The sequence below is a fragment of the Apostichopus japonicus genome, chromosome 16 (genome assembly GCF_037975245.1).
Source record: "Apostichopus japonicus isolate 1M-3 chromosome 16, ASM3797524v1, whole genome shotgun sequence".
NCBI lineage: Eukaryota > Metazoa > Echinodermata > Holothuroidea > Aspidochirotida > Stichopodidae > Apostichopus > Apostichopus japonicus.
Genome location: NC_092576.1, coordinates 33,402,775 through 33,419,139, shown reverse-complemented (window position 1 = coordinate 33,419,139; position 16,365 = coordinate 33,402,775). Strand labels below are relative to the sequence as shown.

General features: G+C 39.0%; 1 protein-coding gene and 1 long non-coding RNA gene across 3 annotated transcripts in view; one reads left to right on the top strand and one right to left on the bottom strand.

The window, feature by feature from the left end:
• The window catches only part of LOC139982120 (uncharacterized), a 671,468-nt gene that overhangs the window by 395,863 nt on the left and 259,240 nt on the right, over positions 1-16,365 (top strand). The gene's annotated exons all lie outside the window — the stretch shown is intronic.
• Positions 982-4,665, bottom strand: LOC139982164 (uncharacterized). Of its 2 annotated transcripts, none has more exons than XR_011798008.1 (3): positions 3,941-4,665; positions 1,502-3,667; positions 982-1,114 (listed from the first exon to the last, which is right to left on the bottom strand). It is a non-coding gene; the product is annotated as an uncharacterized lncRNA (long non-coding RNA). The 2 variants fall into 2 exon arrangements; XR_011798009.1 differs by having other exon boundaries at positions 1,502-3,464; positions 3,941-4,664.

The window sequence follows — 16,365 nt, the reverse complement described above, 5'->3', positions numbered from 1 at the left end:
CTTCATGGGCTATTGTTCACGATACCTTTTTTTTTTTTTTTAAACTGGATTGATGGTGCATTGTTAAATGATTTATTTGCTTTTCATTTACATTACAATTGTTATTTTGTACAAATTTTATTCAAAATGTTTTTCAAATGTCAATGGCTACTTTCAAATAGGATGTCTATTGTGCCAGTACTAAATAATGTGCAATATATGTGTTTGTATTGTTGTCCAGAATAGACAATACCAGTTTGCATAGATTATACCAGGACAAGACAAGGACTGGACAATATCAACACAAAGGTCTTGTTCTGGTATTTTCCAGTGCTTGTCTTGTCTTGTCTGCTGGTATTGTCTGTGCAAACTGGTATCGTCCTGTTATCGTTCAATCCTGTCCTTGTCCTGGATTGTCTAGTCATTGTTCTGTTATAGTCTAGTCTTTGTCCTGGTATTGTCTAGTCCTTGTCCTGGTATTGTCTAGTCTTTGTCCTGGTATTGTCTAGTCCTTTCCTGGTATTGTCTAGTCTTTGTCCTGGTAGTGTCCAGTCCTTGTCCTGGATTGTCTAGTCTTTGTTCTGTTATAGTCTAGTCTTTGTCCTGGTATTGTCTAGTCCTTGTCCTGGTATTGTCTAGTCTTTGTCCTGGTATTGTCTAGTCCTTTCCTGGTATTGTCTAGTCTTTGTCCTGGTAGTGTCCAGTCCTTGTTCTGGATTGTCTAGTCTTTGTCCTGGTATTGTCTAGTCTTTGTCCTGGTATGGTCTAGTCCTTTCCTGGTATTGTCTAGTCTTTGTCCTGGTAGTGTCCAGTCCTTGTCCTGGATTGTCTAGTCTTTGTTCTGTTATAGTCTAGTCTTTGTCCTGGTATTGTCTAGTCCTTGTCCTGGTATTGTCTAGTCTTTGTCCTGGTATTGTCTAGTCCTTGTCCTGGTATTGTCTAGTCTTTGTCCTGGTATTGTCTAGTCCTTGTCCTGGTATTGTCTAGTCTTTGTCCTGGTATTGTCTAGTCTTTGTCCTGGTATTGTCTAGTCCTTGTCTTCTCATGGTCTTTCACCTTTTTTTCTCATTTGACTTGTTGCTGTAAATACAATAGCTTCTTTGTTTTAATTAAAGTGTTTGTCTTGTCATTGTACCTTCCATTGCTTTGCTGTAAATACAAAAGCTTCCCCCTGTCCCCTGCATGTACAAAGCTAAAACTAACACGGCTTGTAAATACACCGTCTTATTGCCGTGGAGATCACCTCCCTACCAGTAGTTTTGATTTTTATTTCTTTCTTTTTCTATTTTAATTAAAGTGTTTGTCTTGTCATTTTATCTTCCATTGTACTGTTTTCTCTTTACATTGCTTTGCTGTAAATACAAAAGCTTCCCCCTGTCCCCTGCATGTACAAAGCTAAAACTAACACGGCTTGTAAATACATCGTCTTATTGCCGTGGAGATCACCTCCCTACGAGTAGTCTAGATTTTTTCTTTCTTTCTTTTTCTACTTTAATTAAAGTGTTTGTCTTTGTCATTGTACCTTCCATTGTACTGTTTTCTCTTTACATTGCTTTGCTGTAAATACAAAGGCTTCCCCCTGTCCCCTGCATGTACAAAGCTAAAACTAACACGGCTTGTAAATACACCGTCTTGTTGCCGTGGAGATCACCTCCTTACCAGTAGTTTAGGTTTTTATTTCTTTCTTTTTCTATTTTAGTTAAAGTGTTTGTCTTGTCATTGTACCTTCCATTGTACTGTTTTCTCTTTACATTGCTTTGCTGTAAATACAAAGGCTTCCCCCTGTCCCCTGCATGTACAAAGCTAAAACTAACACGGCTTGTAAATACACCGTCTTGTTGCCGTGGAGATCACCTCCGTACCAGTAGTTTTGATTTTTATTTCTTTCTTTTTCTATTTTAATTAAAGTGTTTGTCTTGTCATTTTATCTTCCATTGTACTGTTTTCTCTTTACATTGCTTTGCTGTAAATACAAAAGCTTCCCCTTGTCCTTGCATGTACAAAGCTAAAACTAACACGGCTTGTAAATACACCGTCTTGTTGCCGTGGAGATCACCTCCCTACCAGTAGTTTTGATTTTTATTTCTTTCTTTTTCTATTTTAATTAAAGTGTTTGTCTTGTCATTTTATCTTCCATTGTACTGCTTTCTCTTTACATTGCTTTGCTGTAAATACAAAAGCTTCCCCCTGTCCCCTGCATGTACAAAGCTAAAACTAACACGGCTTGTAAATACACCGTCTTATTGCCGTGGAGATCACCTCCCTACCAGTAGTTTTGATTTTTATTTCTTTCTTTTTCTATTTTAATTAAAGTGTTTGTCTTGTCATTTTATCTTCCATTGTACTGTTTTCTCTTTACATTGCTTTGCTGTAAATACAAAAGCTTCCCCCTGTCCCCTGCATGTACAAAGCTAAAACTAACACGGCTTGTAAATACACCGTCTTATTGCCGTGGAGATCACCTCCCTATGAGTAGTCTAGATTTTTTATTTCCTCCCTTTTTCTACTTTAATTAAAGTGTTTGTCTTTGTCATTGTACCTTCCATTGTACTGTTTTCTCTTTACATTGCTTTGCTGTAAATACAAAGGCTTCCCCCTGTCCCCTGCATGTACAAAGCTAAAACTAACACGGCTTGTAAATACACCGTCTTATTGCCGTGGAGATCACCTCCCTACCAGTAGTTTTGATTTTTATTTCTTTCTTTTTCTATTTTAATTAAAGTGTTTGTCTTGTCATTTTATCTTCCATTGTACTGTTTTCTCTTTACATTGCTTTGCTGTAAATACAAAAGCTTCCCCCTGTCCCCTGCATGTACAAAGCTAAAACTAACACGGCTTGTAAATACACCGTCTTATTGCCGTGGAGATCACCTCCCTACGAGTAGTCTAGATTTTTTATTTCCTCCCTTTTTCTACTTTAATTAAAGTGTTTGTCTTTGTCATTGTACCTTCCATTGTACTGTTTTCTCTTTACATTGCTTTGCTGTAAATACAAAGGCTTCCCCCTGTCCCCTGCATGTACAAAGCTAAAACTAACACGGCTTGTAAATACACCGTCTTATTGCCGTGGAGATCACCTCCCTACCAGTAGTTTTGATTTTTATTTCTTTCTTTTTCTATTTTAATTAAAGTGTTTGTCTTGTCATTTTATCTTCCATTGTACTGTTTTCTCTTTACATTGCTTTGCTGTAAATACAAAAGCTTCCCCCTGTCCCCTGCATGTACAAAGCTAAAACTAACACGGCTTGTAAATACACCGTCTTATTGCCGTGGAGATCACCTCCCTACGAGTAGTCTAGATTTTTTATTTCTTTCTTTTTCTACTTTAATTAAAGTGTTTGTCTTTGTCATTGTACCTTCTATTGTACTGTTTTCTCTTTACATTGCTTTGCTGTAAATACAAAGGCTTCCCCCTGTCCCCTGCATGTACAAAGCTAAAACTAACACGGCTTGTAAATACACCGTCTTGTTGCCGTGGAGATCACCTCCTTACCAGTAGTTTAGGTTTTTATTTCTTTCTTTTTCTATTTTAATTGAAGTGTTTGTCTTGTCATTGTACCTTCCATTGTACTGTTTTCTCTTTACATTGCTTTGCTGTAAATACAAAGGCTTCCCCCTGTCCCCTGCATGTACAAAGCTAAAACTAACACGGCTTGTAAATACACCGTCTTATTGCCGTGGAGATCACCTCCCTACCAGTAGTTTTGATTTTTATTTCTTTCTTTTTCTATTTTAATTAAAGTGTTTGTCTTGTCATTTTACCTTCCATTGTACTGTTTTCTCTTTACATTTTTAATTAAAGTGTTTGTCTTGTCATTGTACTGTACCTGCTACCATTGTAATGTTTTCTCATTACATTACTTTGCTGACATAAATACAGTAGCTTCCCCCAGTCCCTGCATGTACAAAGCTAAAACTAACATGGCTTGTACATACACCGTCTTGTTGCTGTGGAGATCACCTCCCTGCCAGTAGTTTAGATTTTTTCTTTCTTTTTCCTTTTTCTTCTTAATTTACAGATCCCAGTGATGTGTATTCCTTGTCTCTCTCTTTGTCCTATGTGGGTTTACCTACCCTCTAACTGAATAGTTGATTGATATTTAAACCCACATAGGACAAAATTAATGCGAGAGAAGACAGGAAGGGAATATACTTTACTGAGATGTGTAGCCACTGTCAGCCATCATAACTTTGTCAATAGTTGTCAATGAGTTGAGCTGTATTAACCAACTGCTACCTCACTGCCTCTTTGCTTGTCAATTCGCTATAACGGCACATGACAGTATGCATACAGGCATGTTGGCTGTATTCATACTGTCATGTGCCGTAGAAACTTCTAACTACATTCCATCCCAAGTCATAGAGATTTTGTGTTTTTTTGTCTTTAATTGGATAATTAACCTTTTAATTAGGGGTAATTTTTGTTATGTTATGTGCCAATTGTAGGGGGAAGGGGGTTCTTTGATTTAGAGCGATGATTGTCTGTTTTATTATGTATGTGGAACTTAATGTGTATTTCTGTTTACTTCTCAGGGTGTCTGTTCTCAGGGTTCTGTGTTGTTTTTTGTTTACTAATTTCATTTCAATAATGATGCATTTAATTTAATTCTAATAGTTTTTATGAATTTAAATTTGTACAGATTAATGAATTTGGATTGTAAATTTTTGAAATAAATAGAAAGGAAGAAAGAAATAAGGTCTTTAGTCTTATGTTGGAGTCATTTTGTTCTGCACACATAATTTCACAGTGCTGCTTAAGTATTTCTTTGTTTTTCTCAGCTTTAACTATGTTGTTGTATTTATATTAGAATTTCCATAACTGAGCAACAGTTTAAGCTTTTCAGTTTAAATTTTCACTGAACCTCTGTTGACAAATTTGCCACTCAGCATGAAGCCAGATATTGATTACCATGTGTAGTTATCAAGTAATGGTCATATCTCTAGCTCGTCAAATAAAATGTTAATTAATTTAGTACTTAGAGAAAAAAACTGGCTTCATATGCACATCAGAGACAAAATTTTGCACGCCCAATGTAAGTTTGACCAACTATATGGGCTCCCATGCTTCTCATTGTAGCACCCTTACTAGGTTCCAGCGTGACCGGGCAAATACCCCCTAGACAATTACCCACCGGACATTTACCCCCCGGAGGATCCCCCCAGGATAACTACCACCCCGACAGATACCCACCAGACAATTACCCCCGAGGACAAAAAAACCCGGAAAAATACACCTGGACAACTACCTCATCGGACGAATACCCCCTAGACAATTACCCCCCGGATAAATACCACCGGACGAGTATCCCTCTGGACATATGCCGTTAACTATAGGGGACGGATGCAGCGACAGATATGCAGGTTTTTTTTTCAAGTTTAGTTTCCCGGGGGCCTAAAGATATTCCCTGGTCCCTCGAGCAACTGCGAGAGGATATTTACAATTGGGTCAGGGTGCCGGTTAAACAGGCACCACTAGGGTCGTCATGTTCCCTGGCACTTTTAACTTCCTGACTTTTTAAAAAGATTCGACCTTTTCATATATAAGCCCCCAAAACTCTTCGATAGTGTTTGTGAATGGACCGAGGCCCGGGGCAAGATAGGTTGGGACGGCAGTTGAAGAAGCATGAGGGGGGGGGGGGGTCGGGCATTAGTCACTGATGGTAGTAACTATTAATTTACTATTAGTTATAGTGACACTATTCTGTATAATTAATCTCCGAACAATTCTGGCTTATTGCGACTTACCATTTTTAAGTTTTCGTCTGAGTAATTTTACTTGATGATTTGTTATGTAATGTAAGTTTTTGTATAGCGCTTTATATTGCACTATGAAATTTGGTTACATCAGAAAAATAATCTTATATATCAGATTAAGAAAATTTGCTTTCATGGCCCTAATGGGCTTTCGTACTACGGGGTTCACCAGCTAAAGGTACGGCTTTGGCCTTGGGGTGTATGTTCGGGGTAGTTGTCCCGGCACAAATTACTATCTAAGCGGAGCGCCACCTTCGGTTGGTGCGGAGCGTACAAGAAATTTTTGGGTTTTGATACCTCCCAGATCACCGGAAATGGCACTTCCAGAGCATGAGAGTGACCAACCAGATGTACACTTTGGCCTGAGAAGCAAGTATTTCTCAATAGTTGTTTTCATCCATAACCTTTTTGAAGATTGTCACCCGTCCCACATCATGTTTGACATCATCTCATCTCCCGTGGATCGTTGCTTTTGTAGGTTATTCCACGTCACAGCCTACAATACCCATCAGTTCCACTTTTCAAGGTTTTAAGCCCATTACATGTTCAGAATATTAAAATTCACATTTCTCGTTAAATTTACTTCAAAACCTACCCATAATATTGCACAATCAGCTGTGGACAACCAATCAGGGACGTAGCTAGGATCAGATGATTAGGGGTGAAGAAACTCCAAACTACCAACTGAATATATTTTTTCCAACTGAGTGTGGGTGTGTCTGGGTGGGCCCTAAAAGGATTCACGACTTTGTGGGGGAGGGGGGTAATAAAACTGGTGTTACTTGCTAAACGATGTCTAGCATCTGTGCAGGAGTGGGCAGTAGAAAACAATAGGTTATGATGTTGTAGACAGTTGCACATCAAAGCAGGACCCCACCATTTGTTGCCGGGAACTATTTTACAAAAAGGCAGGCCAGCTTATAACACCAGCAGAAATAAAACCACCTAGCCGTGTAGATAAGTCGGGTTTCCGTGCATGTACACTCAGCAAAATTAAAATGACAGTAGTAACTATAAAGCGAAGCGCCACCATTGGTTGGCGTGGAGCGCTAGGAAATTTTACAAAATGGCAGCCCAATAGCAGCCAAAATGGGAGCATCAGTGCCTCTGCAGAGACCCTGACAGTCATAATTGCAAGGACACTGGGCAACAGAACCTTAAACTATTTAATAATAATAATGGACACTTTGTATAGCGCCGGTATCCGCCCGAAGTAGCTCATGGTGCTTTGCAGAAAAAAAAAGATTACATATATGGAATTTGGAACAGGTTTTTAGAGTTTTTAGATATATCGTGAAGGTTCCAAGGCTGTTGACAAGTCTTACTGATTGAGGTAAGTAATTCCACAATTTTGAGGCTGCACAGGAAAAGGATCTCTGACCCCACCGATTCCTTGAAACACTTTTAAGTGGAGTTTTCGTGTTCACTCTCAGCTAAATTGAAATGACTGGAATGGTAGGGGAAAGGTCTAAGTGGAGGGTGTGTCCCTGGGTAAAATCACTCAAATTACAATCTTCAACTCGATCCTGAGTAGATCTATACGGGCTCTGTGTGGATCCTGTGAAATAGGAGGGCACTGCGTACAAATGAAGGTGTTTTTTTAAATTCAGAAAACTCAAGGGAGGTTTAAACCCCCACCCCCCTGGATCCTCCCCTGGTGTATCAAATTACACCCCACCAAGAGATGCTTTGCTTCAATACCAACATGTACTGTGGTACATATGCAACACTTAACTCTCACCCAGAACAAGATAGGGGTGGTGCCCCAACTACGGCAAGGTATATTTTCAGGGCAAATATATAATTACGATATGGGGGAGGCATGGACTTCGCTAGAGGGGGTGGGGGTGTCTCACCCCCCCAAAAAAAACTTGGTAAAACTGACGATAGTTGGAAAATCGGAATTTCCGACTGTCGCACTTTAGTTTATCTAGGCCTTTTCATATATTCCTGTGATTGCGAATGACCTAGACATTGATAAATGTCGGTCAAAATTGACCTTTAATCAGTCAAATTAACCACGCTTTCCTTGCCACAAATTGTATCTCGCGATCCTTATACTCCACCATACAAAACTGCGTATGATTTTTAATACTCTGAAAAATGCCCAATAGAACTACCGTCATAAGCGTAGGAGCCCAACTTGATTTTTTTTGGGGGGGGAGGGGAGGGGGTCTGTAACGACTTGTCCGATAAATATAAACATTTTTTTTCGCGCGCGTTCAACATGTTAATGTGCATATCATATAGGCATACATCGGTTATTACATCGCATGCCAATAACATACAATGATTTTCCGTGTTGTACATTGGTTAGAATTATTGGGGAAGTCGTTACAATATTAATTATAATAATAATATAAGTTTAACCATTGCAAATACATTGCAAATGATTTTTCTTTCAGTAGGTGCCCGAGAAATTATCAGCATATTGCCCGAAATTTTGGTTGGGGCGTAGAGGGGGGGGGGCTAATAAATTTGTGAAATGAGTGCCAGTGGGTACATATATGTATATCGAAAATGTTCGGAACAAAAGTGCAATCGCGAAAGATGGGGTGTCTGACTGACAGTGACCGTATCATTGACGAGTAGCGCGGAGGGGTGGGGGGGGGGTACAAGGCAGCAGTCGGAATTTTCTGGCTTCAAAACCCATCCAGTTGGATTTTCAGCCACTATACTCCCACCCAAATCATAATGCCTTGGCTATGTCCCTGGGGGAGGGGTTGTTGTTCCTCTTCGATGAGTTTTTACTTGTCAAAAGGCCTTTTCATATAAATGATTTGTGTTGATTTTTTTTCTAATGCAAATGTTTAGCCTAGCTTTATATAGTTGGGGTAAGTATCAGATTTGGTTGGGGGAAAGGGTGGGCAGAGTTAATTACCCCCTTCCATAGCTCCACCACTGAATTGAGTACTTTACATATGCAGATATGAAAATGAGGTCATACTAGATACTCTGCCCATTTGAAATGTTTTTGATGAGATTTTTTGGGTAGCTTGATGAGTCCAAGAAATAATCTTAAAGAGGTTATGAAATGAAAAATTTTCATGTCTTAGAATGGTTTATCTACATTACTACAACACCACCCATGCACAACTTTCCGTAAATACCCCTTCAAACGCCAGCAATTCGCTGTCAAAGTATTCCCTAGAGACCTCTCGAGCTGCCACTCGTAAAAAAAAGCAAAGCTGCCCACCGCAGTTCATCTGACGTCATCAAAGGAACCATTTCACCCAAAGCCGACTCCCCGCTGTTTACTGATACGGCGTTATACAGTTTATTACATGTAACCACAACACTCTTCTCATCAATTGTCTTCTCCCGAATCTTCCGATTCCGAGGAAATAGGACATCACCTCTCAGAACATTCGTAAGCTTTGAATAAAAATTATTTTCTTGAGGAAGAACAGGAGGAAATAGTTTTGAGGGTGATGAAGATAATATCGGTGTTTTTCCCTATCAATTGAGCCCCTTGCAGAAGAATCGTAAAACGATCCCGATGGCCGAGACGCTGCCTTGCGAAGTCCCCGAGCAGAGCGGTTGGACGACCCTGAACCGAAACTTGTCGGTTGAGCATACACAAAACCACCGTTATTAAGACCTTCATATTTAATTCATTTATTTGTTTTATCGCCAATTGTGTACAAAGGGAAAGGAAGTCTCCTAAAAAGTCATAAAAGACTTAACTAGGTAGGAGACTCCCTGGGAGAAAAGAAAAGAAAAATGAACAAATATTTATAATACAGAATATACGTAATGATTAAATATACAGTAATAATATCCTAGTGACGCTGAGATGGATACGTGAATAGATTAAATATTACTAGTACGAGTTAATGAACTCCTTTTTCAAATGCCTGGTGAATGTGGGTTTTGAAGTAATGAACTTCAAATTTTTTGATAGATCATTCCAAATTTGTATTGCTCTGTATCGAAGACCGAATTTCCCTATGTTACTATGGTAAAAATTGCAATGAGCGTTGTCGGCTTGTCTTGTGTGGTGGTTATGTAAGACTCTGTTACTACAAATAAAGTCATTAAAAGTGACTGGCAGTAATCCATTCCATGCTTTGTAAGCAAAGGTAGCAACATTGACTGTTATAATATCACCGAGTTTTAATAAATTTAGGGACTTGAATATTCCACTAGTATGTTCAAGCGGTGGGGCATTAGCAATGTGACGCATAGCCCTCTTTTGGAGAATATTTAGGCGGTCAATGTTAACATTGTATGTACCAGACCAAACAGTTGTACAATAGGATAGGTGTGGCAGAACTAGTGTTTGATAAAGCATTCTAAGGACATGCTGTGGGAGGAAATATTTCAGTTTAGATAATATACCAGTATTTTTTGCTACAGTGTTACATACTGACGAAATATGGTTATTCCAAGAAAGTTTGCTATCAATATTAATACCAAGAAACTTAGTTTCAGTTACACATTTAATTATTTTGCCGTCCATCGTAATGTCCTTATCCCAACGAAATGCTCTTTTGGTACTAAAAACAATATACTTAGTCTTATCAATATTAATACTTAATTTGTTTGCTGAGAACCAATCACAGAACTTATCCAGTTCACAAGAGACAGTACTTTGGAGTGAATTTACATTCTTCGAGTGAAAGAAAAGATTGGTGTCATCGGCAAATAAGACTGTATGAGCGATTATGGAGACATGACAGATATCATTAACGTATATAATAAACAACAAAGGACCTAACACAGAGCCCTGAGACACACCACATGCGATTTCACCAAGTCCAGAATTTGAATTCTTGTATGTAGTGTATTGTAACCTATTTGTGATATAACTGTCTAGCCAATTTAGGGTTATTCCTCTGATTCCGTAGAAAGATAGTTTGGATAATAAAATGGAGTGGTTAATTGTGTCGAATGAATTGTGTCGAATGAATTGTGTCGAATGAATTGTGTCATATGAATTAAATTATCTCGAATGTCGATGATCCTGCTACTTAACTTCGTAGAGAAGCTTCTAGAATTTTGTGTCTTACAGTGCAAGGAAAATGTGACATTCTGTACAGTGCAACCCTATAGTAGTAGTGGTAACATAGCCCTAGACCTACGTTGTATAACAGGCTAGCCCGTGGAATTGTATCATCCAACTGTTACGTAAAATCACAACACAACGCCAGTTTTACAACACAAGAAAATTTGCAGATCTAGTATTGATTGTTCTTAACCAACTGGCTATAAGGTTTGGGCAAAATATTAGGTAAACAAAAAAAATATCGTCATTTGCTGTATCAAGGAGGCCTATAGGCTATGGTCATAACAAGTAGTTTGGCAACAGTATAGGCCTACAGGCACTCGTAACGTTGTGTATGTGTAGTTTTTTGAGCGAGTCGTGTTGAAATTCTTCGATTTCTGTCATCTTTTGGAAAAGCTTGCAGTAGAAATCCGTCTTTACTTGTGGTGGAGCCCTGATACCACATATCAGCTCGGCATATTTAACAGTTACGAGATAAATTTACGTAAAAACAAAACTCCAAACACCAAATCTCAATTACTACGGAGCGCTGCAACAGTGTAGTGTTGTGTGTTCTCAGATGTAAACATAGCGTTTCGGAAGTGAGCTGAGTTCCTCGACTGACGTCACGCCGCATTACCGTAAAAACAACAATTTTTCGAAAGTTTTTATTACCCTCGAAGTTTTGATCGTTTATTCCTCGAGGGTGCAAGCTTCGTTTGACACAAATTGGGTATCATTGGAAAGCTACGAGTATACAGAATACGATGATAAAGAATTTTTTTCCATTTCATAACCTCTTAAACTGAGAAAAATCCAGTCCCTCTGTAAACAATAATCCAAATCTAGACACACCTTCACGATTTTGTTTACATTGTGTGCCTATATACGAGCGGAATGGTATCAATCTGTTTAAACGTTTTCATGTTAGTTTAAATTGACCAATTACGGCGTGTAGCGAAAACGTACGATATACTCATCACCTAAAGGACCAAGTAATTTGCATGAAGCGACTGGGCATTTAATTTCAAATAATTACTGCGCAAATTCGGCCTTCCTTATCTTTTACAACCAGCGATACGTAGTTAAGTCCATATTAATAATAAGAAACATTTTAAGTGCCCCCAATTAGATTGTGTTATCTTTTAAGCCTTGTTCATGACTCGGATCATGTCTTTAATTGTCTACTTTTATATCGTGGACGAGCCTAGCGAGAATTCTAGGAAAAATCACCAAAGGGACCAACAGGGACGCCCTCTAAAGTTGTAACTTTGACCATTGCGCGATAAAAATTGACGTCACAGGCACATACTTCATTGTAAATGTATAAGATTTGAAAATATCGTGAATTAGAAAATGGTCTTTCTGACAGTACCAAATTTAACACAATTACACAATGGTATAAAAAGTTTTATGAAATATGATAACACCCTTACATTCATCAAAATTGAGTCTTTGCTACAGACCAAGACGTACCTGCATTATACGTTCCTTGGAGGATCTTTCAGGCACACATTTTATGAGGTTTAGTCTGAAATTTGAAGGAATAAATTCAGCAAATAGTAAAGATAGTCATATGAGATTCTCTTTTTAGTCTATCGCCGATTTTTTACGAGAAAATCCGGATTTATTAAGCCATGAATCAAACGGACCATTCTATTGCGCAACGACACTGGTCGTTTTGATGCTATGTGCAATCATGATGTCATGCTGTAGACTATCGTCTCCAGTTGACGATAAAGCTGATTTATTATGTATTTGATACCTCAGCGGAGATGCGGATTAATATCATCGTAACGTTTCATATTATACCCCCCCCCTCACATATGCAGTGACAACACCCCTTGGCAAGATGGGCAAATAGGGGGTAAGGTTTTTTTTTATTTGGTTTGGGGGGGGGGGGGGGTTTATACCACTGATATGGGAAGGAGTTTGACATACGGTGTTGTAAGGTAACGTCGCGTATCCCTTAACTTTGTGTACTGTCTTGTTTTCAGGGACGTAGCCAGGGGAGCAGTGGGAGAAACTGCTTCCCCCCCCCCCCTTTCAGAGTAAAAAAAATATTTTAAGACGGGTTTTTTTTTTTTTTCATGGTATTTTGTCAGTGCTTTTCTATCTTGAATACTCGTCAGCTCGTTAACTCGATTACTATCGTACTAACATTCTGGCCTACCGATTCAGCTACTTACTTAGTTTGGCAAATGCAATTAGCTAAATTTAGCGTATAGCTTATTACAAGCCTACAGTTTGCCACTGCGTAATAAAATACATATAGCCTACCTGACCGCACTCGAATGAGTGTCACCAACCGTATGTACAACGACGACGTACCTTCTCATCCTTTCTATGATTCGTCATAAGTTGTTGAACGAACAGCATGTTATGAAGCTAAGCTAGCAATCTACACTCCCTCCCCTTAGACCCCTCCCCATACCAATCAAAAAATGTGCAGACGAGGTGTGAGAAGTTAGTCAGATACCCAATATGAAGGGAACACAATTCTTTCCCCAAAGCCCTATATCTCGTGACCGGAAAAATAACCCTCAGACAAAAACCCCCACCCAAGCCAATAACCCACAGGAAAACTCCCACCCAAGCCAATAACCCCCAGGAAAACTCCCACCGGACAATTACCCCCGAGGAAAACAAAACCCTGGACAACTACCCACCCGGACAACTACCTCCTCGAACGAACACCCCCTAGGGTCGTTGTGTGCACTGGCCCTTTAGACGCAGGAGGGGTAGGGGGTGAGGCATGGCTATTAGGGCTATGAAAGAAAAAGAATAACAATCTGATATATCAGAATAATAATCTGATATGTCAGATTAACAAAATTATCTTTCATGGCCCTAATGGGCTTTCATACTACGGGGTTCACCAGCTAAAGGTCTGTTTGGTTCACGGGGAGAGGGGGGTGGGGGGCATTGGGCGTATTCTGGTTTAGTTCGGGTAGCAACATGGGTGTGGTATCTGTGCCGGTGTATTCATGTGGATGGAGTTTTCCCGGAGGTAATTGCCGGAGGGTGGGGTTATTGTCCTCAGCGGTAATTGTCATGGGGGTACTTATCCTGGGGGGGTATTTGTCCTTGGGATGTATGTCCAGGGGTAGTTGTCCCCAGAGGTATTCCGTTTCGGAAGTTTTGTCTGGGGCTGATTGTCAGGGGGGTACTTGTCCTGGGGGTATGAGTCTGGGTGGTATATGTACGGGGGTAGTTGTCCGGCAACCATATGTCTCATGCATTTCAATGGACACTATAGTTCCTTGTTTTAAGTAAAATAAGTGTGTTCCATATGTCATCACCCAATGTTATCATCATACCAACTTCGTATCAACTCTCTTAAATATGCCTTTGGTCATGTTACATATGAGTAACTCCAATGATCAAGTAAATGCTAACACAACAGAAAATAGAACTATCCAAAGTTGAGTCCAGAAAAAAGTTGGCTCGATAGGATTTGGGACCAAAACATCCTAACCAAAAATGGCAGAACAAATGGGTCTAGAATATTAGCTGTGAACAGGGACTTAGCCAGAAATGGAAATGTGGTGGGAGAGGAACATAATTTTAAAAGGGCATTTATCACAAAGGGAGCATTATAACGCTTATCGGAGCTCCATGATGTACACAAAAATGTTTGCCCAAAATGTCTCCCACATGGCAAGAAAAAACGACTATTATAAGAGTTTTGTATTACGTACAGTAGCAGACACATTTTCAGGGGGAAGAGTGAGAAGGGTCACTTAGTATCATCCAACGTGAAAAGGAGCTTTAATGATTTCCCCTGCTTTTAGTTGAATTTTACTTTCAGGGGTACTCACAGGGGAGTGGAGAGATCGCTCCCATTGTTCCCCCACCCACCTGCCCCCTGGCTACATCCCTGTGAAACTGCTCGTTTGCTTTAAACGAGTAAAAATTTGATAGTTTTTTTAAAAATGGTTTTGCTTCAAGCGGGCCACCAGGCTATCTGCCCTTTCTCACCGGATTTACTGGATAAACAAAGCAAGACCATATATTACTGCATCCTGCAACTGGTTTGAAACACTTTGCTGACACTGCTTGTAAACTTTAACATATATATGAATAAATCTATATATGACTATTTTGTATGATGCAGAACAATGCTGGTTATACGGTAGGTGGCAAGCTTTCCACATATTTTACACAGTGATGTGTATATCACTTGCGGCAAGTAAACTATACAGTAATTGTTTGAAATTTGTTACAGAGGGTAGAGCCAGCATTTGAGGTATAAAACACACATGTAGGGAGACCCCAGCCAATTAGTCACTCCACAATTTTGTATCTTTTAGCCAAAGTGGAAAACATCATTGAGTTCTTGACTGTTTGATTCAATAGTATCTTAAGTTAACAACACAGTGGGCATTGTGCAGACTGCTGGTTGAATCATTTTGCCATTATCATGCTTCCTTTATGATGAAACATATATATGAAAGGAGAAACAAAAGCAGATAGAAAATGCAGGAATGGTATTGCCTGATTTGATGTTCCTACGAATTTGTTCTCAGTACGAATTATTGCTACACTTATCACGGCAATGAACATACCAATCATCTTTTGTATGTATTGCTTACTTCAGCCCTTCTGTAAAGATTAAATATTATATTAAACATGAAAAAAAATATGAAATTCCTAGCCAACCACAATTCTAATTGTTGATTTTGGTTCACTATGACCATCCTTCTAGTACTAGTACTACTGTAGTGTTGCATCATAAATTTGAGAAGGTGTGTCACACTAACAACCTTCTCTTGTAATGTAAACAAAGTCACGGCTAACTACAGAATGTTTTAGTCATTTACTATTTACCTTCACTAATAATAATATAAGTATTTAATTTAAGGGTTATACAGCCTAGTTATTATAGGCCTAAGCTACCGTAAGTTTTGTAACCACCGTAACTTGTAAGTTAGTTAGGCTAGGCCTACACGTTAGTTGGAGTTTGGGACTTCTTGTACACACAGCTAGGTCTACGCAACTTAGACATATGTTTTATGTACAATTTCACCCAATTCAATTGTCAGTGATCACTTGTTTTGGCTATAATTTTATGATCTTGAGACGGTTACAGTACGTAGTGTCACATTTTAAGACTCCGAGATCGACGGTAAGAAACGTGATGTTGAATGCACACCAGCTGATGTTTGTTATTGTTGTTGTTATTTCTTATTGCAAGTTCTATTGATGTGGGTGCACATAAGAACTAAAAATGCATTGAGTGTCAGCCGGAAAGGCTTACCGCGTTGTGAAAGTTTTGTTGAGAAAAGGGACATATTTTTCGAAATAATGTAGTACGTTATGAAAGATGTCAAAGGAACTAAATAATAAGCAGATACGAAGAGTCATAAAATAGGGAAACTGTTAAAACTGTGTAAAATATGAAATTTACGTATAGAGAAATATACGTAAAGATTTTGTTTTTAAAACAGCTGGATGAAAAAAATGGACGATGTGTTCTTTTGATTGTTAGCCGGAATTGTTGGAAACGATAACTTTTGCCGAATATGCGTGAAAGAAGTACAAACGAAGTCGAAAATACATGCAGTTGGAATGTGCATTGGCAACGACAAAACCATTATGTGCGAGAGCATCAAAAGGACCAAAAAGTTACAAGCGTATTAGAT